The sequence below is a fragment of the Mesoplodon densirostris genome, chromosome 5 (assembly GCF_025265405.1).
Source record: "Mesoplodon densirostris isolate mMesDen1 chromosome 5, mMesDen1 primary haplotype, whole genome shotgun sequence".
NCBI lineage: Eukaryota > Metazoa > Chordata > Mammalia > Artiodactyla > Ziphiidae > Mesoplodon > Mesoplodon densirostris.
This window is the reverse complement of record NC_082665.1, coordinates 100,034,868-100,062,766: the sequence shown is the minus strand read 5'-3', so window position 1 is coordinate 100,062,766 and position 27,899 is coordinate 100,034,868. Positions and strand designations below refer to the sequence as shown.

At 36.3% G+C, this 27,899-nt stretch overlaps 1 protein-coding gene across 2 annotated transcripts in view; it reads left to right on the top strand.

The window, feature by feature from the left end:
- TBL1XR1 (TBL1X/Y related 1) overlaps nt 1-27,899 on the top strand; it is a 175,759-nt gene that overhangs the window by 8,037 nt on the left and 139,823 nt on the right. Inside the window, exon 1 of one of the 2 annotated variants that reach the window (XM_060099148.1) lies at nt 7,558-7,576. The exons of the other annotated variant lie outside the window; for it this stretch is intronic. The gene's annotated coding sequence lies outside the window, so the exon portion shown is untranslated. Of the gene's footprint in view, nt 1-7,557; nt 7,577-27,899 lie in introns of those variants that run through there. 2 annotated transcript variants of the gene reach the window in all.

Sequence of the window (27,899 nt, the reverse complement as noted above, 5' to 3'; positions counted from 1 at the left end):
TGGGTATATGCCCAGTAGTGGGATTGCTGGGTCATATGGTAATTCTATTTTTAGTTTCTTAAGGAACCTCTATACTGTTCTCCATGATGGCTGTATCAATTTACATTCCCACCAACAGTGCAAGAGGGTTCCCTTTTCTTCACACCTTCTCCAGCATTTGTTGTTTGTAGATTTTCTGATGATGCCCATTCTAAGTGGTGTGAGATGATACCTCATTGTAGTTTTGATTTGTATTTCTCTAATAATTAGTGATGTTGAGCAGCTTTTCATGCGCCTCTTGGCCATCTGTATGTCTTCTTGGAAGAAATGTCTATTTAGGTCTTCTGCCCAGTTTTGGATTGGGTTGTTTGGTTTTTTGATATTGAGCTGCATGAGCTGTTTATATATTTTGGAGATTAATCCTTTGTCCGTTGATTCATTTGCAAATATTTTCTCCCATTCTGAGGGTTGTCTTTTTGTCTTGTTTGTAGTTTCCCTTGCTGTGCAAAAACTTTTAAGTTTCATTAGGTCCCATGTGTTTATTTTTGTTTTTATTTCCATTACTCTAGGAAGTGGATCAAAAGAGATTTTGCTGTGATTTACGTCCAAGAGCGTTCTTCCTATGTTTTTCTCTAAGAGTTTTAAAGAGTCTGGTCTGTAATCCATTTTGAGTTTATTTTTGTGTATGGTGTTAGGGAGTGTTCTAATTTCATCCTTTTTAGCTGTCCAGTTCTCCCAGCACCACTTATTGAAGAGACTTGTCTTTTCTCCATTGTATATCCTTGCCTCTTTTGTCATAGATTAGTTGACCATAGGTGAGTGGGCAACGACTTGATTGTTAAGTGGATGTTTGTGTTTTTGTTCTTACTGCTTATCTACTTGAATGGTGACTAGCATTTTAACGTGAATTCAGTATTAAGGAAATGAATTTTTGCCATGTTTTGCAAAGCCATAGTTACATGGGTAAGTCATTTAGCTTCTAGAAATGTGTAAGAGGATCAGATGAAATGCTACTTAAGGTTTGCTCTTTCATTCTACCAGTACTTATACAGTCAGTTCCTGTATTAAAATTCTGAGATTTTTGTCATTTAATTTTGTGATTTGTTGTTTTTTTTTTTGGAGAGAGAGTTCTAAATTTTCTTAGCGTTTTTAAGGCCTGAAAATCTACACCTTATAGAATAATAGTCAGGAACTACTTGACATTAGCGTGAGCAAACACCTAGTCAGAAAAGTTTAGTTAATAGCATATTTTGGTGGTTACCTTCAACTGTTAATAGAACACAGCTTATGGGTTAGGAAGAAGTGTTTTATGCTTTCCCCTTAATTTAAAAGGGCTAATTGGGTAGACTGCATACTAATTTTGTTCTATTTCTGTTTTGTGGCTATCAGATGTCATTAACTGACAGTGTAAGGCAATTGGGTCATCTGCTTTGGGTTTCTGAAGTAAGGTAATGGGAATAGATAATGAATTTCCTTAATATTTAATAGAATTTCCTTAATATTTTTTCTTTTTCCATTTAATTCTTTTATGGGATAAAATTTATCCTACGTGTGTGAATTTTTAGATGCTGTTTGTAGTTATAGCAGTTTTTTGGGGCATCTTTATTTTAAAATGTAATACCCCTATGTACTTAAAATTTTTTCACCCACTAAAGTGATGGATTTTCCTTAAATCACCTTTCTGTTTTCCTTAGTAAGCAATATACATTTGTGAGATCCTAGACTGGGGTTAGGAGTGAAGTCTGTTTCTGTATCAGGGAAATAGTTTTTTATTCTTGTGCAAAAACTCATAGACCCTCAAGGGGATTACTTCTTAGCCCTTGGACTTCCATATGTCCTGCCAGCAGAGGTCACCAGTTTTAACATCTGGTGAAAGATGTTTTGTGTGAATTGTTTCTTTACAGGTTTTGTTTAGATTTGATGTTTATGACTTTCTTGTTAGTATTTATAGGATCTTCTCAAAGGTACATTTAAATGAAAAAAATGGAGGCAGAAGATCTTATATAGTCTTCTGTCATTTTAGCGCAAAAAGAGGGGGAGGAATGGAAAGGAGGACACAGGGGATGGAGTGTGTGTGTATGTTTAGGTGTGTTTATGTGTTCAAGGTGACTCCAGGAAGATACACAGGAGACCAGTAACAGTGGTTTGGGGGGTGGGGTTGAGGTGGGGAGATCCTGTGGCCAGATGTGGGAAAAATTTATTTTCCTGTATAATCTTTGGAACTGTTTGAATCTTACTATGTTAGTATTACCATTTCAAAAAAAGTAATGATTGTGAAAGAACAATCATTAAGAATTCTTAATCTTTCTAGTTCTTTTGATTTGGATAGTCAAAAGAAGAGAGAAAACTATGTAAATTTCTCCCCTGCTTTCCAGCCAGTTCTTAAAGATCTGGCACTGTGTATGTTTTTGCAAACACTTATTTTTATTTCTCAGATTTGTTGGCAGAATTAGAACCACTGAATATGATTAAAATGTGTTGTTTCTGTGTCATGAGTGGGTCATCAGACCAGTGGAATTATTTAGTGATAGTGAACTGATGATTTTCGAGTTCTATCCAAGGTTGATAATTAGAAATTAACTCGATGCAAACTTTAAAAAGTGATGTTGGTTGTTCAGAAGTAAATAGGTATTGCCTGATTTCAAAAGTGTTGTTTTGCCAAGGGTTTGGAAATTGGGTGAAAATGGGGGTTCTCATAGTTTAGTAGTTAATTTCAATAATTATGGTAGTCTTTGGTATAATGGGATTCGTGGAACTGTAGATTCTGATATTGCATGCATCCTAACATGACTTGTGAATTTGGATGTATGTGTTACTGACTTCAAGGAGACATATATTAGATTTTGATTCCATTTTGGGTTGCAATTGGTGTCACTTGTAATTGTGTCACTTGTAACTTAAGTTTTCAACTTAAGCTAGAACAGCCTCCGGGAGAGAGAGCGCCTGTTTCTGTGCTTCCAATTCTGCTGCACAGACCTGACGCTAGCCTTTCCTGAGGGCAGTGCCTCTTTCTTCAGTGATTAGAGGGCTAAGTAGGGTCTGTGTTTGACCTTTGGCAGTAAAGTCTTCCTGTAGGGTGTTACTGTGGCAAAGAGCTCTGGAGCCAGGCATACCTAATTTGAATCCTGTCCCCCCAGCTTATCAGTTGTATGGCTTTGGGAAATTGTGTAACCACTCCAGTTGGTTTCCACTCTGACAAATGGGAATTTTTCTCTGTAGAGCAGTTGTGAGGATTGAAATGTGAATGCATGTAAGGCAGTTGTCATAGGGCCAGCACATAGGAAGTACTCAATAAATGCTAGTACTTGGTGCTTTTGTTAGCTGCAACAGCAACAGCTGAGGAGAGAGGCAGAAAAGTGACACTGCTCCTGCAAACTATCATGGCTTTCTGTGGCAACTGCAGAGAATGGGATGGTTAACATTCCCAATTCAGAGGGCTACAACTGCATTTGATGACTGAGCTTTTGTTGCTCACTCTAAAATTCAAAATTGTACTGTGTACTATGGAGCTTTGCTGTGTCTCTGATACATATGTTGTTTTACAGTGATGTTTTGTGTTGAATTTGGTCACATCTTGATGTTTCAAGAAAAAAAAGTTACTACCTTTGAAAAAAAGAAAAGTCTTTTTGCTTTTTGGAATGGAATCGCTCTTCCTTTTCTGCAGTTTCTGGGAGATCCAGCACTGTTCTGGCTCTCAGTGGACACTGCTTGGATGACCATTGCAAATACACATTCTGAAAATTTTGAATTGTACTTTCACTAAGAAATACATATTACATAACACAGGGTATGTATATGTGTAAAAATACTGAAGTAAGTTTTCAGGAAATTATGCTTATTTTAATATGTGGTACACATTCATTTTCTATACTCTTTTATTTATAAACATGCTTCTATAAACTTGTAAACTGATTCTGTTATTTTACAGGTAATAATGATTTCATTATTCACTGGATTTAGAAAAGACTGGTTCAGAGGAGTGTGGTCTTTATGGATTTAGAATTAGTACTCAAAATTAAAAACAAAGTATTATTCTGAATGATAGAGTATAGGTAAGTTACATTTATTGGTGCTAATGTCTTTAGGTAGTATTCTGAGGCTCTGTTAGGATTCTGAAGTTCTAATGCCCCAGATTTTGTAAAGTATATGTACAAAGGATAAGGAATTTGGTTGCTAATAAATTTGAATATAAATGACTTTTTTTGGAGGGGTAATTTGCAAACAGCTCTTGATTAAGAACCTTGGATGTCTTTCATAAAGAGCAGTAATTATTAACAAAGGAATAACCATCATACTAAGTTTCTTATATCTCATTAGGAAAGAAATTTGGATAGTTGTTTTGTACTATTTAAGAACTAACATACATATCTTAACATATTGGCTGCCTGAAGTTACACGATTTGATTGAATATTAAGCATCTTTATACGACATCTTTAAATTAACATCCTATGTCCACTGGTCATCTGTTTCTAGCACAGACCTCTACTTGATTGTTATTTGTTGACTCCGTCTCAATAGGCAGGGCCTTCCTTGAGGACAGTTGCATTTCACCCATCTCTATCCTCAGCATCTGGTTCAATTCCTGGCACGCTGTAGACTTTGCATTCATATTGAGTTGAATCCTTGAGGCTCTCTGAATGAGGTACAGCTTTCCTAGTATAGACCCTTACTTCTTTGAGGTGATTCAAATATACAAAAGTAGAAAAGGGATCCCTCCATTTTCACAAATTCATTGACCCTTGGATTCATCTTCTTACTGTAAGACTTGTGAGGGTCTGCTTGATAACCTAGCATTCTGTTTTTGGTGTCTGTAGAGACAATATGTTCAAAACCTGGGTTAAAAGAAACAAAGACCTTGTCCTGACGTTAGCAATTAAACTTGATTTTGGGGTGTTGTGTGGACTTGTCCGTGTGTTTCTGATACTCATGCACTTCTTCTAGTGTATTCCCCCTTTTGGTCTTTTTTTTTTTCCTAATTACCTGATACTGATAATGCCCTGGTTCTTGATCTTAGCATGTGTGTTCAGTCTGTGCATCTACTGGAGCTCTTCCCTTTGACCGTGGCCTTCCCTTAGGGCTTAGAGGAGATGCACACTCCATGCCCTTTGTCTCTTTAAACCAGCCATTGCGGTACAAGTGATTCTGTGGCCCAGATTGGGTCTTAATTCTGACCTCCTCTTTTCCTGATCTGTAGCTACCCCCATTTTAGCATAGGGATATCCTATACTTTCTGAGTTTCTGCTATTGAGTGTAGGCTGGTAGTGGCGTTACATTTTCATTTAATGATATTGAGTCATGATGAGACAGAGGTGGAAGATAGAGGAGGGTCAGAGCTGAGGCAACATCCTCTACTTCTAGCTACTGTTGAAAATATCCAGGATAATCTGAGATATTGGGTGTTTGGAGTGGAGGTTGGAGATAAGTGGTCCTAGTAGCTGTGATTCTGTTATCATTTGGAGCCTTCCAAAGTGACCCCCCCCTTCCTCCCCCACCCCCAGCTTTATTGAGGTATAAAAGATGATCCTTTTGTCAGAAGGAGATAGTTGAGTTGCTTTCTGGAAACCAGGGAAGATAAGATTTTCAGTTTTAAACTTTGAACTACAGTGGTGTTTCAAGAAATATTTGTAGTCAATACGTAAAAGTTTAAAATTCATCAGCAGATTTAAAAAATCACTAAGGATAGTACATTTAAAAGATTAACATTTTCACTTTCCTCTGAACGTTGTTGAAACTGGCAAGGTACTATTAAATGGAATGAACAGATAATTTATCATAGAATAAGCTTTTGCGGTTTTTTACCCTTTGCTTACTTGTCTGCCTGAGAGTACTTTTGTTTAAATAGATAACTAATCTTTCATATCCCTATGCTCTTTGCTTGTTGTATTAAGTATGTTTTCTAATTTCTTGCTTCTCTACTTGGTTTGTTCCTTTTTTGGGATCATATACTCTTGTGAATAACTGGCTGCCTTATTTTATCTAGTCTCATTTGCCTTTCTTGCATTTTCTTCATGCATGTTTTGCTAGTAGATAACATTGGTTGGTTGGTTCATTTGGTCTGACAAATAAATGTAGAAGTGACTTCCTATAAGTGAGAACTGGTAGTAACAAGAAAAGGGTTTTTTTTTTTTTTTTTTGAGTTTGTGCATAACAGCATACTAATGATCTTTTGATAAATATTGTGATAAATACACATGGTATAATTTACAGGAATGCATATATGGTATTATAGAATGCATGGCAGAAACATTTGTACATACTATTTTGTAGGCATATGTAAAAAGTGTTAGTTTCCTTCCCTTTTCTCTTTGGGTTTTCTATCACACTCAGTATAAAATACAAATGTTTTTCCTTACCCTGTGAGGGTCCCACCACCACTCTGCCCTTTGGCCACCTCACAAATCGTATCCTATTTCACGGCACCCTTCCCCTTATTCACTGTGCCCAGCCATACAAGCTCCACACCCACAGAACAAGCTTGTTTCTGTCTCAGTGCCTTAATTGCTTTGCTCTTTGCCTCAGGCTTTGCCCTGCGATTGTCATATGGCTAATTCTTTTATGTCATTCAGATTTCATTTCCAATGCCACCACCTCAGAGAGGTCACATAGAGGGGTCACAGTGAAGTAGCTGCCCAGTCTCTAGCCATTTTCTGTCACATAGCACTTATCTCTCTCTCTGATAGCCTTAATTGTTGATTTTTTTTTTTTTTTTTAAGTCACCTCTGTAATTTAAACTCCCTGAGAACAGGGATGGGCTCTGTCTTGTCACTCTGGACCTAAAACAGGACCTGGTACGTGTTCAGTAAATATTTGAGTGAATTGTTTTCTCAGGAATGTTTTCATGACCAGCTGATAGGCTTAAGTTAGTTTGTCCTTAGTAGAATACTGGAAATAATTCATTAAAAGGTCAGCATTTAGAGGAGTGTTGGAAGAGGCTTTACTATTGATACCTTGGTTATCTACGTTTGGAAGCCCAGGGACATATGTGAGTGCTGTCCACTTTTCTTGGAGGAACATACTTAAAGATGGTGTTTGAATCAGGAAAAAAAAATGTAGATGGATAATTGAGGAACCAATTTGAGTATGTGCATGTGTTAATAATAAATGTTAGATTTAAGTAGGTTAGTACTTCACTTTAACATACATATTTCATTCAAGAAAAATGATGAGGGCTAGATACCCCCGTTTAAGTTTTGTGCAGGTTCAGGAGATTTTGTAATTTACCTTTAGTTACATTTACCTGTGATTTTCTGTCTTGAGTGATCATGGTCAGCTTCCCAAGGTTGGTAGATGACTCAGAGCTCTTTTAGTTATACGATAGATACACAGTTCAGACTAGCTTAAGCCAAAAAGGGAGATTTATTGGTATATGGAATCCAAAATGGATTGAATAACTCAATTATAAGGAAAAACATTGAGCCAGCCGGGCTTTAGGGGACAGACCCATTTGAAAGCTACCAGAAATCTTTGCTAACAACCTTGGTTTTTTTGTTTGTTTGTAGATTCGTTTCATTTTCTCATAGCAGATTTGCTTTCTTTACCAGGAGGAAAATACAACGTGCCATTGCCAGTGTTTATCCTGTTTTCTCCTGCTGTAGAGTAAGGACTACCTCGTTCTCTTTTTCATTTGGAAAATTCTTGAAGCACTGGCGAGTTTGATTTGGGAAGGGGCCCACCATGGCCATTGGCCATATAAAAACTACGGCTGTCCCACGTACTCGGTGGAAGTGGGGGGAATGAGAATTGAGTGAAGATGGGAGTTCTGGGCAGCCTCTGCCCCTCCTGCCTCCCCCGCCTGTTTCACCCCTCACAAAATGTGTGTCCATTTATAGTTGGGGAGGTTGTGCCTTTAATCCACCATGGATTGTCAGATGAAATTTTCCTTTAACCAGAACTGGCACTTTTTTGGGTTTTTTTGCTCTGTGGTTTCCAACCTTTTCAAATACAGATCCATTTTTTTTTAACGAAAAATTGAGGTCCCTCATGTGGTAGCAATTGTAATTTTATGAACTCTGTCTCTGGCTAATATCGGTATTTAAATGAATTTGTTTTCTCAAAATGAGTTACATAGTAAACAACTTGATGCTGTTTATGTTGGCTTTGTTTTTAACATTACTTCTGCTAATTTAACAGCTAATAGAAGCCAATATTTGAGGGCAGCTGTTAGAAAATTATCAACAGGTTAATTATACATATTTAGGGGATATTTTAATTTCTGAGGAAGATAACCACCTTCCTCCTAATCAGTAGTTAAATAATTTTAGCGTGTAACAACATTAACAAGTTACATGTTCCCAACAATTATTTTGGGCAATATTTCAGCAGTTCACTAAAATAAGAAAATGGTTAGCCATGTAGGAAAAGCCTTTTGTGACCCAAAAGATAGTAGTCTTCCTGGACTTCAGTTGCTTCATCTTTAAAACATTGAACCAGGTCTCTGAGGTCTCTTCTGGAGTTAATGCTCTTTGACCCTGTGATTGCACATATAATTTAAAAATTAGGTCTGTGTTCAGCCAAATTAAATGGAAAATGTACAATACTGATCTCTTCAGGTTAATCATTACCTGAACAATTTTTGCTAAAGAAAATACTTGCATTTCTCTGACACCTTCTCAATTTTGAAAAAGTTAGCTATAAAGAAAATATTTTTTAGACGTCTGAAGAAGAAACTTCTGTTGTTTAGTCCAGTAGTCTTTGAGTTCAGGTGCATTTGTTACATCCGATTTCACGGTAGAGTAAATTAAAAGAAATAGCACCAAACACATTTTTGAGAATGATTTTTCTTTAATGCCCTTAATTGTGTGATTGCTGACTGTCAAAGCCAATAATTTTTCAGGAGTTCAGGTTTTACTTTGTGTACTACACATTTTAGAAGTTGTACCAAAAGTATATGTCTTAAGTACTATGAGAAAATGCTGTTCACATTCATAATTTTTTAAATACTAAAAAATAAGTTTCAAGTGTTGCCCATATTAACTACTAACTGAGAATCTATGTATATTAAAATAATTTACAATGAAAATAGATATGTGAGTGATATAACAAAAGGGGAGGACATATGTTAGGGCATAAAGATGCCAAACATGTTGATCTTTTCTCGCAAACAGTTTGGTTTATGTGTAGCACATGATTTGAAAGCTGGAGAGTGATGAGAATGCACAGGATAGGTAAGTAGGGATCATATCATGAAATGACTTCTTTGCTGTGATAAGTATTTTGGACATTCTTCTGTGACAGGAAACTAGTGAAGGACTTTAAGCAGAACTGCAGGATTATATTTTATCCCTGGATATAGTGCATGAACGATAACATGATGGTTTCAGTGGGAAAGGGGCCTAGCTCTGGACTGAAGTGAGAAAGTTGAGCTGGTAGTGTTATTGGTGAGAGTGACACCACATATTTTTGAGAGTCTTGCAAACTCGTCCACATTTCTGAATTCTGGAAAAAAAAAAGGCAATTGGAAATTCAGGAGAGAATGGAGCATCCAGGTTTTCTTCTCTTTGGCTTGTTACTGCTCTTCTTTTTGTGGGGAACAGGGGTATGAAGACTAGGGGCTTGTGGGGATGGGGGATTAATTAGATATCCAAACGGTTAATGGACAAAATAGGGACAATGCAAGGAGGGGGAAATTGCCCTTGTCATCATGATATCTTAACTGAGGGATAACTAAATTAGGTACTTATTTGAGAATAGTCACAAAAAAATAAATTGGTATAGTACTGCTAGTTCATGAAGAGTCTAGTGGGTGTAATTTTTATTGAATTCTAGGTTAGTGACATTTTCATATATTTTCAAAGCTTTTAAAAAGAGTTTATATTAGTATAAAAGTCATTAGACTCTCAGTTTGATAACTAGAAGTTAATCTGAATTAAGTACTGTTTAACATTACATAAATGTTGTGTTTTAAAAAACTTATTATTTTGAAATAGTTTTGGATGCACAGAAGAGTACAGGGCTGAGGTTATGGATACTTAGGGAAGAATACCACAGAGGTGATGTACCTGTCTTATATCAGGGGTACATGTCAGTGTTTACATACAATAATACTATCAACTGTTATAGGTGATGTAACCACGATCACTTGGTTAAGGTAATTATTACTGGTGATGTTAACCTTGATCACTTGGTCAAGACCGTTAACCTTTTATCTAGAATTGTTTAGACTGGCACTATCCAATTACATACACTGTGTACCACACATAATTTAAAGTTTTTAGTAACCACGTTGAAAAAAGTGATAAGAAACAAATGAAATTAATTTTTAACAAATATGTTTTATTAAACCTAATATAACTACATTATTATCATTTCAGCAGGTTTATTCATTATGAAATTACTGTTTTTCTGCTTTCCATACTCCATTCATTAGAAGTAAGTCAGTAAGTTCAGTCCTCATTTGAAGTGTGAAGGACATTAAGTTCCACCTGCTAGAGGGGAAGGTATCAAAGAATTTGTGGACATGTGTTGAAGTTACTACAGTTATTAAGAAATATTTTGGGGAGGTACTCTGAGGATTTTTCTGTACAAACGTGTTCCTTTTCCCTCATGTATTTTTTCAATCGAGTATGTGCATGTGGATCCGTAGATATTTATTTCGTTATTTGGGTTATAAATTAATATCATTTCTCCTTAATTTGTTGCTCAGCTTGTTCCAGCTTTGGCCACTGGGAACTCGTCCAGGCTGCCTCCTGCACCCTTTCAACATGACCCATCCTTTGTTTTTTTAATCACTTGCTTCCTGACATACAAGATGCTCCAGGTTCATCTTGTATTTTCCCTTTCCTAGCCCTGGAATCAGCCATTTTTCCAAGAAACCCTGGCTACCTTTTATTGGAATCACAACAAAATTTTATTCTAATTCTGGAAGTAATGTCTTTATACGGATCTTACAGAGTGTCAGTATTGGCTTGTGATTCTACAACAGATTTTTCTTATGGTTTCTGAACCACGTTTATTCACTCAGCAAACTTTTAAAAAGTGTTTATGTGCCAGTATTCTTACTGGGGATCCAGGGTCAAATAAGACATGGACATTGATCCCAAGGAGTCTAGATACGAGAAAGCAGATCTTTTTTTTTCTTCTAACATATTTTATTGAGTGCCTCTTATGTGCCAGATACTGTGCTACAAGTGAACAGGAAATACTAAGAACTGGAGGATAGTGTAGGTTTCTTTTAGGAACACATGGGAGGGATTCTTAACCCAGTGTTGGGCCAGGTGGAATGTGGAACAAGTCTTGAAAAATGACTAGATATTAGCCAAATGTGGAATTGAGTGGAGAAGTAGGGCAAGGGAAGCTATTCCAAGAGGAGGAAGAGCAGTGCCAAGACCACTGGGGATGATGGTACGTGAGGTAGGTCTAGAGATCTCTGTGTGGGATGGTGGTGTTGGAGAAGATGGGAGCAAGTGGTGGCAGGATCCTGATCATGAAGGTCTTGTGGGTAAGCCAGGCTTTGGAAAGTTGAGGGACCTTTTCAAGGAGTTTGAGTTGGAGGGTAATGTGATCAGATCGTCCTGCTGGCACCTTGGAGGGTATGTTGGCTTTCTTGAGGGTCTTGCCATGGTAGAGGTGTGAGGTGAAAGTCTTAACTGAGAACTGTGTTGGTAGTTCTCAGACTTCAGTGTGGATCACCTGGAGAACTTGTTAAAACATGTTTTAACATCTCTCAGCCCCACCCGCAGTTTCTGATTCAGTAGGTCTGGGATGGGGCTGAGAATTCACATTTCCTTGGACAAAGTAGTACTGATTATTTTCTGTTCAATTGTAATAAGTTCAGTTCAGACTCTTGATAGTTCTTAAGGATTAAAAATAAAACAAAACTTTAAACCAGACTTATTTAGGGGGAATCTGAGACCATTATGTATTTTATGTGTTTATACAAGTATATCTCTGTGTGTATAGGAAATGAAGCTGATAACTGCTTTGAAAGTGATTTGACTAGGTAATTTATTCACCTTGTTCAAAATTCAAAAGTGTTCTTTCTCCTGTGCTTCTCCAGTCCTCCAAGCCACCAGTTACTTTCCTGAAACCAAGCAGTGTTATCAGTTTCCTCTGTATCCTTCCAGAGAAATATCATATATATAAAAGCCAATAAGTGCATAATTTACATTCTCTTCAGTATTGTTTTAAACACAAATGATAGGATACTAGTCACTTTACTGTATTTTACTTTTTTCACTAATGTATTTTAGATCTCTCATCAACACCTGAAGAGCTCCCCTCCTCTTTTTTAATGGTGGTAAGGCGTTTTATTGTATGAATATACCTTAATTTATTTAACTTGTTCCCACAGTTGATGGATATTTAGGTTGCTTCAGTCTGCTGCTATTACAAACAATGTTGCAGTAAATAACCTTGCTGTATCTGTCTTATGTATGTGAGGATATCTGTGTGATGCATTACTTGAACTGGAACTGCTGGGTCAGAGGATATGCGTGTTTGCGAGTGCTGTTGCTATTGCCAGACTTACTCCAGAGGCTGCCTCAGTTCACACCGGTGCTCCCAATGTGAGTCTCTTTGCCCACACTCTTGTCAACATAGTGTTAACCAAATAAAACAGTTTTGCTTTTTGCTAATATGATAGTAAAGATGGTATTTAATGTCCTTCTAATTTGTTTTTTATTTTGATTGAGGTTGAGCATCTTTTCATATATCTGGGTCATTTCTTTTGATGAACTGTTGTATTTTGGACTCTTCATTTTTTTATTGTGGTAGAACTTGCATAAGGTAGAGTACACACATTTTAAACTCAGTAAACTTTGTTTCAGTTGAGGTATAATTTCCTGTAAAATGAACAGATCTTAAATGTACAGTTTTGATGAGTTCTGACAGCTTTATATGACCATATAACCAACCCATCCTAGATTTAGAGCATTTCCATCACCCAGAAAAAAGTTCCTTCAGGCTTCCTTTCCATTCAGTTTTCCTTTCTCCCTACCTCAGGCAGTCACTTTCTAATTTCTCTTACCATCAAATTAGTTGTGTCCATTAATTTTTAACATGTTATAAACCCATGTGACTACTAGGATCAAGATAGAGAACATTTCCTGCCATCCAGCAGGTTCCCTTGTACTCCCCCTGTAGTCAGTTATCTCTCCCACCAAAGGGAACCACTACACTGACCTGTGTCCACTCTAGATTCATTTAGTAAATCTGTGAGTCACCACTGTGTCGTGTCAGTGTTTTTGGTTTTTTCCTCATTGCTATGTATGGGAATATAACACTATTATTAATTTTATTTTGGATGGACAGATATTTGGTTTTTTCAACTTTGGGCTATTTGAATAAAACTGCGGTGAATATTCACAAATATGTATTTTGGCAGATCTAAGTACTTAGGTTTTCTTGGTATATTAGAAATGTAATAGGTGGGCTATAAGTTAGTTATAGATATATGTCTATTTAACTTTAGTAGATACTGTCAAACAGCTCCTCAAAATGGTTGTACATTTACATTTCCAGTAGCAATGTCTGAGAGTTCTGGTTGCCTGTATCTTTGCTAAAACTTAATATTTGTCCTTTTAGTTTCGGTCATTCCAGTGCTATCTTATTGTGATTATAATCTGAATTTCCATGGTGACAAATGATGTTGAGTGTCTTTTCATGTGCTTATTGTTGACACATGTTTTTTAACTGGGTGATGGGTCTTGGAATGACTTGTAGGAGTATTTTTTTTTTTAATTTTACTTATTTATTTTTGGCTGCGTTGGGTCTTCTTTGCTGCGCGCAGGCTTTCTCTAGTTGCGGTGAGCGGGGGCTACCCTTCGTTGCAGTGCGCGGGCTTCTGTTGTTGCGGAGCATGGGCTCTAGGTGCACGGGCTCAGTAGTTGTGGCTCGCAGGCTCTAGAGCGCAGGCTCAGTAGTTGTGGCGCACCCGCTTAGCTGCTCTGCGGCATGTGGGATCTTCCTGGACCAGGGCTCAAACCCGTGTCCCCTGCGTTGGCAGGCGGATTCTTAACCCCTGTGCCACCAGGGAAGCCCAGGAGTTTTGTATATAGTGTGATAAGCCCATTGTGTTGAGTTTGGAAATACATTTTTTTGTTAGTTTGTAATGAGTCTTTTACTTTTGCTTGCCTGGCAGAAATCACAGGGGGCAGACTTTAAATAAAGCAGACTTTATCTTGACCAAAATTTTCATTGTTTCAAAATTGCTTCTCTAAAAAAAAAAAAAAATTGCCTCTCAGTTTTGTGGTATACTTTTGAAAGGCTTTCTTCATTCTGAAGTTACCATATTTTAATGATTTTAATGTGTCATCAGATGTATGATATTTTGTTATTTTGCATATCCCCATAAAATAGGAAAATTGCTGTTAAACTAAAATTTTTTTCTTTACCTCTTAGAATCTGTATCTTATAGTGTTTTTTTGTTATATACTACTCTTCCAGTTAAATGAGAGGAAAATATACATGAAATAAATTGATTAGAGTATTTCCCCTAATTTTTCACTTTTACAGTAGGACTTCCAAGTCACTTTTTGACTTACTAATGTTTCTCCATTGTCTTCAGTGCCACGAAGAGTGTTGGTGGGGGTGGTGGTAGGAGCACTTCTTAAAAGAATCCAGAAAAGAACTAAAAACCATTAGTGCTTTGCTCTTAAGCTGACTTTGCAATTAGGTAGACCTAGTTTATTTTTTTATTTTAGCTTTAGGAACTGTTGTAAACATTTCTTATTATTCTCCAGCTCCTGCACCTCTTCACCTTAGCTCTGATATGTGGGGTTTAAAAGAGTGGTCAACTATTGTTTCAGCTTCCCAAGTTGCTGACCTCCATTCTGCAAACGTTGATGCTGGTTGCGTAATTACAAGCAAGGACAGATATGACGTGATGCTAGCTGGCCAGCACTAATTGTAAGAAAATCCTTATTTTAGACTCCAAGTCTTACATTTAATGAGTACAGCATGAAATCAAAGAAATACATTTTTTCTAGATTGATCAGTTTGAATTATTATTTCCCTAAGTTAAAGAAATAAGAATGTTTGTTACTGAACTAATCAAAATTAGTTCAGTAACTAATTTTTTGTGTATATACGTGAATATATAAAATTTAGTTCATGGAAGGCCAAAAAACCCACCAAACACCCTACTATATATGCTGCTGAACTATTTACTGCCTTCTGAATATTCACAGCCTTGGCCAGTGCTGCTTGGGGGAATCAGTCTGGTGCTGATGGTCATTTTACAACGATTACCTTTTATGTAGGATTATACATGTTTAGTGCTGAGGTCAGAGTCTCTGACTTGCATTTTACTAATTGAAAATGGAATTTACCTAAGTGGTTCATAAGGTACATAAAAATGTGAGGTAGCTGCAGGAAATCATCTGTTTACCTACTGCTTATAGAAATCTTTCTTTAATAAGGGTTTTGGGAAAAAGAAAACTTAAAGGGCACATAGACCAGCTAAAATAACCACATGAAAAGTGAGAAAGGCCAAGAACTGGCTTGGGTATCTGAGATAGTAGGTGGCAGAACTATCAGAAAAGTAGCAAAGCATAACTTAGTAACAGAAATGGAAAATTATGGTGTTAAACATTTATCAAAGTTTAAAACCCAGTGTGTTTGTGCACATTTATGTATATGATTGTTGTTTAACTGGGTTTGATTGTTTAGTACTTAATTGTACATTTATAATTTTTTAAGCTTCTAGAGTGTTATAGACTAGGTTTGTTTTATGATTTAGGACTGAGCTTAAAATTACAAAACCCAATAACTGGGAGCTTGATGAAAAAGGAGAATTTATTGGAAAGTATCTCATGAAATTTGGTGTGGGGATATATTGTGGAATTGGGAACAGAGTGAGAAAGACTCAGTGGACATTCTGGACATGTGATTCTTTCTTTCTGCAAACTAGCTACTTATCTGGTCCACAAATCAGCAAAACAAAGCTTCCAGTAGCTCTTTAATTTATATTATTTGGCTAAGCTAGAGAAAAGCACTCCTACTTTTGTTCCTTCCCAATCCTTTTTTCTTTCTTAGATTAAGTAATGTTCTTGGATCACATGGAAATCTGACTCTAGCCATGCTCTTAACCACTACTTGATGTTATTAAGTTAAATTAGATATAAATTCTGAGGTTAGATACATGAACATGCTGGTATCAGTGACCGTGACCCATTGATTACACTTCTGAAAAAATTATTTAAATTGAAGTATAGTTGATTTACAATATTGTGTTAATTTCTGCTGTACAGCAAAGTGACTCAGTTGAAAAATTTAAACATGGTAAATTTAGCATGTTAAAATTAAAACATGCGAAATTTTACTGAAATAAAATGTTGAGTCCTTGTGAAGATGTGTAACTAGTGTCTTTGAAACTCAGCAGCATAGCCACCTGGGTTTGGGGCTAGCATAGCTTGTCTTAAAAACATGAATGGTCATCATCAGTCTTTACCAAGCCCCATGTACCAGGTGGCTGCAGTAATGTTATTTGCTTAGAGAGGGCTTTCTTGGTGTCATAGAAATACTTCTCTTAGTATTTACTCCTGATTGTAATTATACATTTATTTGGGTGACTTTTTCCCTTCCATCTGTTTCCCACTAGAATGTTAAGGACTGACACACCTTTAGTGCTTGGAAGGGGTATTATAAATGCTTATATTAAGAAAGAAGAGAGACTGGATATAAACTCATGCTACTAAAAATGTGATGAGGATTTTTTGTCCTCGTGTTTTCAAGTAATTTTGATTAGACTTGTCATTTATGTTTGTGTAAATTATATACATTGACTTTTACATAGTTTTTCTTTTTAATAACACATGCAATTCTCATAACAGTGTCAAATGTGCTCTGTTTTCAAGTATAGGGTTTTTGTTTTCAAAAGTGATGCTTTAAATTGCGCTGTAAGTGGTAATTTACTTACCATTTTTGAAGGAATCTTTTTAGCATTAGAGAATTGATATAATTTCAAGAAGCTTGTTCATGCAGTTCCTTAGCAGCAGGAATCAGGCCCAATGTTTTAAATCCATGATGGAAATGGATTTCTTCTTTTTTCCCATTGAGAAAATTCATCTGGTGCCACATAAGTAAAAAATACTCTTGTCACTACAGGAATTTAAAAAGAATTCTTCCTGTTCTATTTACATTTTAGAACTGGAAGTCTAAAATTCTAACAGGATATCTCTACACTGAGGCTATTTGTTTTTTTTCCAACTTTTTTTTTTTTTTTTTTGCTATCAGACACTTTTATCGGAAACATTATATGTCCAAAAAGTCAACATTAGATTTAATGTTTTTAAGCAAACTTTTCATTTAACTACAACATGCATATGGAAAAGTACACAAGATTTATATTTGTTCTAAAACAATTACATCCTTGCAATTATAACCTAAATTTTAGTAAATATTGGATAAATGTTTTCTTCCACAATATTTTGTTTCATTTGTCACCATACAGTGCCAGTAACACCCTTTTACTTTTTGCATGAAATTTTGCCTTCCCCTAAGTGGATTCACTTCAGAGTGTTTTTTCCTTTTTCCCTTGTACACTTGTTCTTTTTTTTTTTATGAATATCTAATTTATTTATTCTTAACATCTTTATTGGAGTATAATTGCTTTACAGTGGTGTGTTAATTTCTGCTTTATAACAAAGTGAATTAGCTATACATATACATATATATATACCCATATCCCCTCTCTCTAGCATCTCCCACCTGCCCTATCCCACCCCTCTATACATTGAGGCTTTTTGAATGCTAATGATTTAAAAATTTTTTTATACCTTTAGTTTTGCAGGTGAGGAGAGATGTCCTCTTAGTGGCCTCAGTAGTTTAAATGTGGCCTATAGGATGGACGTTCCTGTTTCTTGACTTACTGTATGTGTGTAGAAGAATATTTGTTTAGTATTACTGCAGGGAAGTGAGGTTAATTTTCTGGGTTTATATAACCTTAATGTTGTTAGTGGTTGCCCAGTGGTACCACAGATGATTCCCCAGTCACAGCCACACCCAGGTCTGTTGGGTTCTTAGCTCCTCTTAGTTACTGCTTCTGAACTTCTTCTAGAAGCAACACCACAGCAACATGCAGGATTTTCATTTCTTAATACACAATATGGAATTTAGGAATGTACCACTGCTAGAGTTGTAACTTGTTCTAAATTCCTATACTTGAACTGGAATTTGCATCAGGTTTTTCTTTAGAAATAATGTTATAAAAAGTGTTTATAGTTCTGCAATGGTAAATATTATTTACTCCCTAGCCATATAAATCGTTTTACTGAAAACTGCCATAGTGGGAACTTAAAGTATATGAGAAAGATAGGTTGGAGTATTGAGGTTATGAGCCAACTAGAACAAAATACCAAGTAAAGATAGTATTTATGACTTTTACAATAAACAGTTGAGGCATACTTTAGATATAATAAAAGGTATCCATTTGAAGTATTTATATAGCTCACTGAATTTTGACAAATAAGTATACCTGTATAACCACCACAATTCAGGCCAAGGCTCATGTTCATTACAGAGTTCCCAACTGCAGTCAGTCCTACTCTTCACTCTGATCTGCTTTCTAACACTACAGATTACTTTTGCTTTTAAAATTTTATATAAATGGAATTCCATTCTGTTTCCTGGTAGGCATAATAAAAGATGTCCATACTTTAATCCACAGAACCTATGTATTTTTTACCTTACATAGCAAAAGGGATTTTGCAGATATAATTAAGGGCCTTGAGAAGCAGAGATTATCCTGGATTATATAGGTGAGTATAATCTAATTACTTGAGTCCTTAAAAACTAGTCTGAGAGATGACTACTGAAGAATGGTCACAGAGATACAATTTAGCAAAGTAGGCTTTGAAGATTGAGAAAGGGGGCCCTTGAACCAAGGAATGTGGGCTGCCTCTGGAAGCTAGAAAGGTCAAAGAAATAAATCTCCCCCTATAAGCCTCCATAGAGGAATGTGGCCCTACTCTTACATCTTAATTTGAGCCCACTGAGACCTGTGTCAGATTTCTAACCTACAGAACTATAAGGTAATACTTATGTGTTGTTTTAAGCTACTAAATTTGGGGTAATTTGTTACAGCAGCAATAGAAAGTGGTACATACACTTTTCTTTTGTGCCTGCTTTTTTTTTTTTTTTTTTCTTCTGTTTTAAGATTCATCATGTTGGGACTTCCCTGGTGGTCCAGTGGTTAAGAATCTGCTTCCACTGCAGGGGGCACGGGTTTGATCCCTGGTCAGGGAACTAAGATCCCGCATGCCGCGTGGCGTGGCCAGGAAAGAAAACAAAGATTCATAGTGCTAATTGTCTCTATCAGTAATTAGTTCCTTTTTATTTCTTAGTACCATTCCATTCTATGGATGAACCACAATTTTTTATCCATTCACCTGTTGATGAACGTTTATATTGTTTCCAGTTTTGAACTATTAAAAGTAAAACTACTGTGAATGAATATTTGTGGGACAGGTCTTTAGACATAATGTTTTTTTCACTTCTTTCCACCTAGGAGTGGGATTGCTAGGTCAAGTTGTAAGTGTATGTTTAATTTTATAAAAAACTGCCGAATTGTTTTCTATAGTCGTTCCAGTTCACATTCCTGCCAGTAGTTTCTCCACCTTGGAAGTTTTAGCCTTTTTAATCTTAGCCATTCTATTGGATGTTTTGTAGTATCTCCTTGTGTTTTAGTTTTCATTTCATTGATGACATTCATATATCTTTTATGAACTGTTTAAATATTTTGCTCATTATTTATTTGGGCTGTATGTCTTAACATAATTGTTAAAGTTTTTTTTTCTTTTTTTCCCTTTTTGCGGTATGCGGGCCTCTCGCTGTTGTGGCCTCTCCCGTTGCGGAGCACAGGCTCCGGACACGCAGGCTCAGCGGCCATGGCTCACGGGCCCAGCCCCTCCGCGGCATGTGGGAACTTCCCCAACCGGGGCACAAACCTGTGTCCCCTGCATCGGCAGGCGGACTCTCAACCACTGCGCCACCAACGAAGCCCGTTAAAGTTTTTTTAATATGTTCTGGATATAAGTCCTTTGTCAGAATTACATAGAATACTTTTTTCCAGTATATGGCTTGCTTTTTCATTCCTTTCATGTTTTTTTTTTTTTTTTTTTTTGCGGTACACGGGCCTCTCACTGTTGTGGCCTCTCCGTCGCGGAGCACGGGCTCCGGACGCGCAGGCTCAGCGGCCATGGCTCACGGGCCCAGCCGCTCTGCGGCATGTGGGATCCTCCCGGACCGGGGCACGAGCCCGCGTCCCTTGTATCGGCAGGCGGACTGTCAACCACTGCGCCACCAGGGAAGCCCCTATCCTTCATTTTTGAAGGGTATTTTCACTGGATATAGAATTATGTGTTGTCACTGTTGTAGCTGAGTACCTAAAAAAAGAAGTCCATCCATTATCTTCTTCCTTGCATTATTTCTGATTTCTGATGGGCAGTCTACAGTTCTTTGTTCCTATGTATTTAATTTGTTATTTTTTTCTGGCTGCTTTTATGATTTTTCTTTTTAGCACTGATTTTTTAGCAGTTTGATTATAATATGTTCAAATTTCTGTTTATTATTGTGTAGTTTTTAAATTTTGCTTGGATTCTGCTGAGCTTCTTAGATTTCTAGATTTATACTTTAATAGAATTCAGAAAAACTTAAGATTTTTTTCTTTCCCACCTTACTTCTGCAACTTCAGTTATACCTTTGTTTGACTGCTTGCTATTGTCACACAGATTACTATGGCTTTCCTTTTTTTTAATGAAAAAAAAAAACCCTTAAATTTTTTTAAAAACTCAATTTAAATCTTACAGGATAGTTGTGGCTTCGGATAGATGCTGGGTATTACTGTTTTCTCCTCAAATTTAAAAGCTTTTATATTGCACCTGTGAATTCATTCTGGCACTCTAGGGTGCCTCAGTGACCTGTTTGGGAACTGTAGGCCTGTGGCTATCTTCACAAGTTCTGTGAAGGTCTTGAGATACACTACTCATGTATATTAAGGGCCTGTTACTCTAGAATGTTTTATTATTGAAGACGCTCTTCATTATATACCAATGTCCTTTTCATGAGGACTTATGATAGAAATATCTTTGTGGTGTCAGTAACAGGGACTGATACACAGTCTTTTTTTAAAATTTAAATTACAGTTGTGAATTTTTTTTAGCAGTTTTATGTTCTTTTTTTTCTTTTTCATTTGCTTCTAGAAACCTGGATTTTCTGTGGTAAAATGCACTGAATATAAAATTTACCATTTTAACCAATCTTAAGTGTAGAATTCAGTGGCATGAAGTATATTCACAGTGTTGTGAATCATCACCCTTATCCATTTCTAGAGCTTCATTATCCCAAACAGAAACTCTGTACCCATTAAACAATACCTCCTCATTCCCCTCTTCTCCCAGCACCTGGTAACCTTTATTCTACTATCTGTCTCTAAGAATTTGCCTATTCTAGGTATCTCATGTAAATTCGATCACAGAATATTTCTTCTTTTGTGTCTGGCTTATTTCACTTAGTATAATGTTAAGCATTCCAGCATATATCAGAATTTCACTTCTTTAAAAAAAAATTCTCCCGCAGTTTTATTGAAATATAATTCACAGAGAACATTGTATAAACTTAAGGTATGTAACATAATGATTTGGTATATGTATCTATTGTGAAATGATTACTACAGTAAATTTAGTTAACATTTGTCTCCTCATACAATGTTACTTTTCTTTTCCTCGTGATGAGAACTTTTTAAGATTTACCCCTTAGCAGCTTTTAAATATGGAATATGGTGTTGTTGACTGTAGTCATCATGTTCTATGTTATATCCCCAGAATTAATTTATCTTAGAACTGGAAGCTTGTACCTTTGACTATCAGTAAAAAAGAATTTTATTTCTTTTTATGGCTGAATAATATTCAGTTGTTTATGTATATACCGTAATTTGTTTATCCACTCATTTGTTGATGAACACTTGGGTTGCTTTCTTTTGTTGGTTATTGTGAATATTGTATACAGTTCTGTGAACATTGGTATACAAATATCTTGAGTCACTGATTTCAATTCCTTTTGAGTAGATACCCAGAATTGCTGGATCAAGTGGTAATTCTATGTTTAATATTTTGAGGAACTCTGTATTGTTTCCTCCGTGGCTGTACCATTTTACATTCTCAATGTACAAGTGTTCTAATTCATACAAATCCTTTCCAACACTTGTTAGTTTTTGTCTTTTTAAACTTTTAATATTTTTAATTGTGGCAAGGCACAACAAAAAATTTACTGTCTTAACCATCTTATGTATACTTTTTGGTCATGCTGAGTACATTCACGTGGTTGTGCAGTCAGTTTCCAGAACTCTTTTCATCCTGTGAAACTTAACGTCTGTACTCATTGAACAACTCACTAATCCCCCCTCCTCCTCCAGTCCCTCACATCCACTTGTTGTCTTTATGAACTTGACTACTCTAGATACCTCATAAATGGCATCATATGGTATTTGTCTTTTTGAGACTGGCTTCTTTCATTTAGCATAATGTTCCTCAAGGTTAAAGTGTTTAATAGTATGTATCAGAATTTCCTTCCTTTCTAAGGTTGACTATTACTCCATTGTATGTATAGACCACAGTTTGTTTATCCATTCATCCATTGATGGACACTTGGGTTGCTTCCACCTTTTGGCTGTTGTGAATTATGCTGTTAGGAACATGGATGTGCAGCTGTCTCTTCCAGACCCTGCTTTCAGGTTTTTTGGGTATATACCCAGAAGTGGAATTGCAGGGTCATATAGTAATTCAATTTTAATTTTTTGAGGAACTGCCATACTGTTTTCCATAGAAGCTGCACCATTTTACATACTCTCCAACAGTGCATAAAGGTCTCAATTTTTCCATCTCCTTGCCAACACATATTTTCTATGGGTGTGGGTTTTTTAATAATAACCATACTAATGGATGTGAGATGATATCATTGTTTTGATTTGCAGTTCCCTAGTGATCAGTGATGTTGAACATCTTTTCATATGCTTTGGTCTTTTGTACATCTTGTTTGGAGTAATGTCTATTCAAATCCTTTGCTTATTTTAAAATCAGTTGTTTTTTTTTTACTGTTGAACTGTAGGAGTTTTTATATAGTATAGATATTAATCTCTTAACAGATACATAACTTGCAGATGTTTTCTTCCGTTCCCTAGGTTGCCTTTTTTTTTTTTTTTTTTTTTTTTTGAGGAACAATTTCTCTATTTTATTATTTTTTTCTCTAGGCTACCTTTTAACTGTTGATTGTGTGCTTTGATGCACAGATTTGTTTTCTGTTTATTTGGTAATAGCTATCCTAATGGGCATGTGGTGGTATCTCACTGTGGTTTTGACTTGGAATTGCCTAATACCTAATGATGTTAAGCATCTTTTCATGTGCTTATTGGTCATTTGTATATTGTCTTTGGGAAAGCTTAAGAATTTTACAAGTGTTTTTGTGCAATAGCTTCATTACTGCTTCCATTTATTTTTCTGTTATTATTTGTATCATGCATTAGTGTTAAATTAAAAATTTTTTTTTACATTGTTCTCTTCATTTTTCTATGGCCCTCTTTTTTTTTTTTTTTTTTTTTTTTTGTGGCCACACCACGCATCATGTAGGATCTTAGTTCTCCGACCAGGGATAGAACCCACGTCCCCAGCATTGGAAGTGCGAGTCGTAACCACTGCACTGCCAGGGAAGTCCCCTGAATTATTTTTGAAACAATGTTTGATAAAATTCTGGGTAAGGTGTATGCTTGGTTGGTGAACAGTTTCTCTATTGTATTAAATCTTGACCTTGCCATTATTCAGATACAAGGTACTGGGCAGATCAGTTTACCTTCTCTGGGTCCATAGCAGGTAGTAGTGTTACATGTGTTGGTTGTAAACCAGTCTTCAAGCGGGGGTAGCATCAGCTGAATAGGAATGTGAGAGCAGGAATTGTGAAGAGCAAGAGCTAAATAAACTTTGAGGAGAGCTGTGTGGAAAATGGAAAAAGAGCAGGGGGAAATGGAAGCAGTATTAGTTCATTTAGGGAGCAAAGTAAATGGGATATCAAACTGAGGAGGTTCTATGAATGAGGACTAGAGAGATCTACATAGAAAAAAAGTAGAAATACGTAGAACTTGGGGCCAACTTTGCCTGAGTAGGTGAGGGAAATAAATATGGAGTAGAGTGGGGCTCAAATTAGTCAATCCTTTGGCTCTGGAGAAACCTGAAAGAGAAGGATAGTGGTCTGGGAGTGAAAAGTAAGATGCATAATCCAGAGTAAGATGCCTAATCCAGAGTGAGTATAGCAATTTAAAAGTCTGACTGCTGGGAGTATTTTTGGAAGAAGTTTTGCAATGCAGCCAGGCCAATTTGAGTAATCTAACAAAATTTTTAATTTGCTATAATTGTATTTAATTTATTTCTGAAATTCCCTTACAGTTATCCATTTGAATCAACTTGGAACAAATTGTATTTAGTGGTATTTAGGACGAAAGAGTATCTAGGACTACATATAGTGGGAAAACTCCCTTTACTCTTGGGTGGTGAAAAATTATTCTGAGATTTCACCATAGATGAGGCAGGGAGTATACCACAGGTGTTCTGGAGTGCAGCTGGTTTCTCACTCAACCTATTTACTACTTTACTATGTGAAACAACACCAACTAATACAGTTTAATGCAAATGTTTTTTAAATATTGCTTCTGATACATACTGATAAAGTTACACCATATTGGGATGTATATACATTAAAAAAATACTTGATGTGTAGAGATGGTGAAATCTGAAAACATATGGCTTTAATGAGTCATAGATCTGGCTCTCTTACCAGTTTTGATTTTATATGTACCACGGTGACACTGGGCAAGTGACCCAATTTTCTCTTCACCAGAGCTGTGATATCTGTAAAATAAAGGAGTTGAACAACATCTTTAGTCAGCATTATATCTGATTCTGTGATCCTTTTTTTGGGAGGGTGGTTATTAGTTTTCCTGAGCTATCTTAGAGACAAGTATAATACATTATATATAACCTTATTCACTGGAGAGAATAGTTCTGAACAACCAACTCACGTTCCAAACCTTTTATCAATGGTAGAATTGTATTTTATTGTATATGGTGAGGTCATATCTCATGGATTCTCAGAAGTTGCTCCAACTTGTGTCTTAATTTTTAAATGAAGGTAAAGTATGAAACTTTGTGACTGTTTCTCCTTATTTAGAAGTAATTCCCTGTACTTTATTCTGAGCCTATTTGGATTATGTCACAGAATCCTTAGATAACTGATTTCTGTTAGTTGCCTTCCGAACGCATATGAATAAAGGCTTACATGACTTATTCCACACAGTAACATTATTTTGGGGCCTGGAGATAGTTAGATAGAGCTAGAAATACTACCAACAGATGGGAAATATTTTTTTTTTCTAAAACGTTATTAAACTACATGACGGGAAAAGTGTTTGAATCTGAGTACTTCAAAGGGACAAATGATTTTTTTTTGCTAGGTAACTCAGTTCGTAGACGCTGAAAGAGGAAAAAAGAATCAGGGATGGGTACTGATCTGGTGACTTTTGGGGTCTGGATTTTGGCATGCACAGAAGGCACCCTGTTATGAGCATTTTTTAGCAGCTGCATGTTCCAGTCATGGAGTCCTGTTTGGGCTCATTTTGCTTAGTTTTAGGAATTGAGGACTTTTTATCCCCTGCAAAGCATCAACCCTTTGGACACTACACTTATTTGCTCCTTTTCTGTAATCTTGAATCCTGTTCTCCCCGCTCCTCCCCATAAAAACCTTAATGCCAGTTATTTTTTTTAAAAAAGCTCCCTTACTGCTGGCTTTCTCAGTTTCTACAGAAAATGAATAGTCAGGTACATTTGGCTCTTGGTGACTTGGTATTGTCCTGGAAATAACGTTCTTTGACACTATCTTTTAATTTGATGTGTTTGCCCTTGCTGTAGAAGCAGGTAAGTGACAGAAAAAAAAATTGGACTTCGTGGTTCAGCTTTAACTATGAGTTAAATTGTGCAGTGTTCCATGTCTTATGTTCTCAAAGTAGGTAATCAAGGATGATAGAAATACACATATATCTACTTTAACATTAGTTTACATTGGCATTTCCTCAGTTATTTTAGAAGAATTTTAGAGCAGAGGTCGGCATACTGTTTCTGTAAAGAGCCAGGGAGTAAATATTTTAGGTAGCTACTCAAGTCTGCTTGTTGTACTGGGAAGGCAGCCATAGACAATATGTAAATGAATGGGCATGGCCTGTGTTCCAATAAAATTTTATTTATGATAGACACTGAAATTTGAAATTCGTGTAATTTTTAATATTCTCCCCCACCCCCATTTAAAAATGTAAAAACTATTCTTAGCTTGTGGATTGTACTAAAGCAGGTTGGATTTGGCCCATTAGCCATAGCTTGCCAACTCCTGCTTTAGAAGAATGATGATAAATTTGTTTCAGTCACTGTCCTGTAGTATTTAAGTAATTAATTGTAGAATTTGTATAATATAAAAGAGCAAAGTCTCAGCTTTCAAATCTGAGAAACCAGATATCAGCAGATTATCTAACAATCTAATCTTTCAGTTTTCTTATGTGTGAAATAGGAATAATACAAATACTGTAAATCATAGTTCTTTATAATAAACACAACTCACTCTGGCTATTGTAAGCAGAACAGGGAATTATTAAAGAATATTGGGTAGCTCACAGAATAAGGAATTATTAAAGAATATTGGGGAGTGCTAGAGATACGGACTTTAGTCCAAGCCTCTGGGAACATTTCCCAAAACCATACTGCAGAACTAGGTTTGAGAAAGCTACTGTTGCTGACCACTAAGTGCCACGTACTTAACTTGATTGCAGATGGTACTACTGTTGGCTATGGTGCTTCTTCAGTGACAGGAACTCTATATTGTAACCACTGGAAAATGGCTGCCACCACCATCAAAAGTCAAATGTATCTGTTGCCTTGGGCTTGAGCAAAACTGGAAGTTCTACTCGTTGTTTACTTCCAAATCAGAGTCTCTTGGAGGTTTATGTAATACAGAATAATGTGCGATGTCCTTAGCTGTAAAGCAGGCTGGAAATTTTAACTTCTATTTTCTACATTAGAGATTATATCAGCAAATTAGAAATTACATTAATATATTAGGCAGTAGATCATAAAATTTGTAGAAATACCCACAAATTAAAGCCTGTTGAAATTTTTAGTAGTGATGAATATGATGGGTGTCCACAATAGTAGATACGTAACTGTCCCTATTAGTATATATACCTCCTTTTTGTACTTAGACATCAAACAACTATAATAAGCTCTCACCTAAAAACTATAATTTATGAAAGATTTGTGTTCTGAGTTGGTATGTGAATTGGTTTTCTAGAACCTAAAACGGATTCTCCCTTCAAAATAAGAAGGTAATAAATAATGGACTTGTTTCCAGGGTAGTCAGCATAAGGTTGTTTACAAAAGCCAAGTGTCTATTTCACAGAGATAAGTTCCTTCATGATGGAAAGATCCTGAGTGTTATCAGCTTGCTACCAGGTGGCTCTTTGTCCACAGTGAAATATGGTACTGTTTGGTGTGGACGTGAGAGGGACTCAGTTGCTGCTCATGGTAGATTGTATTATTCTAAACAATTTGATTCCCTTCTTTACTGGGCTTCTCTCTGCGGGGTCCCTACCTATGGGAGGAGTACTTCTTTCTTTCCATTGACATCAAGCTTGGCCATGGGACTTGACCAAAGTCAATGGAAGATGAGAAGTGATACAGGTCATGTTTAAGAAGAAGCTTTGGAAGCCATTGCATGAATTTATTTTGCTCATTTTCCTCTGCCACAAGAAAAACAGGTGCCAGATAAAGGCTTTTTCTTCTGCCAGGATTCCAGAATGAAGAAGATACCTGTAACCAACCCAAAGTCAACATAACAAAAATGAGAAATAGGGCCTCCCTGGTGGCGCAAGTGGTTGAGAGTCCGCCTGCCGATGCAG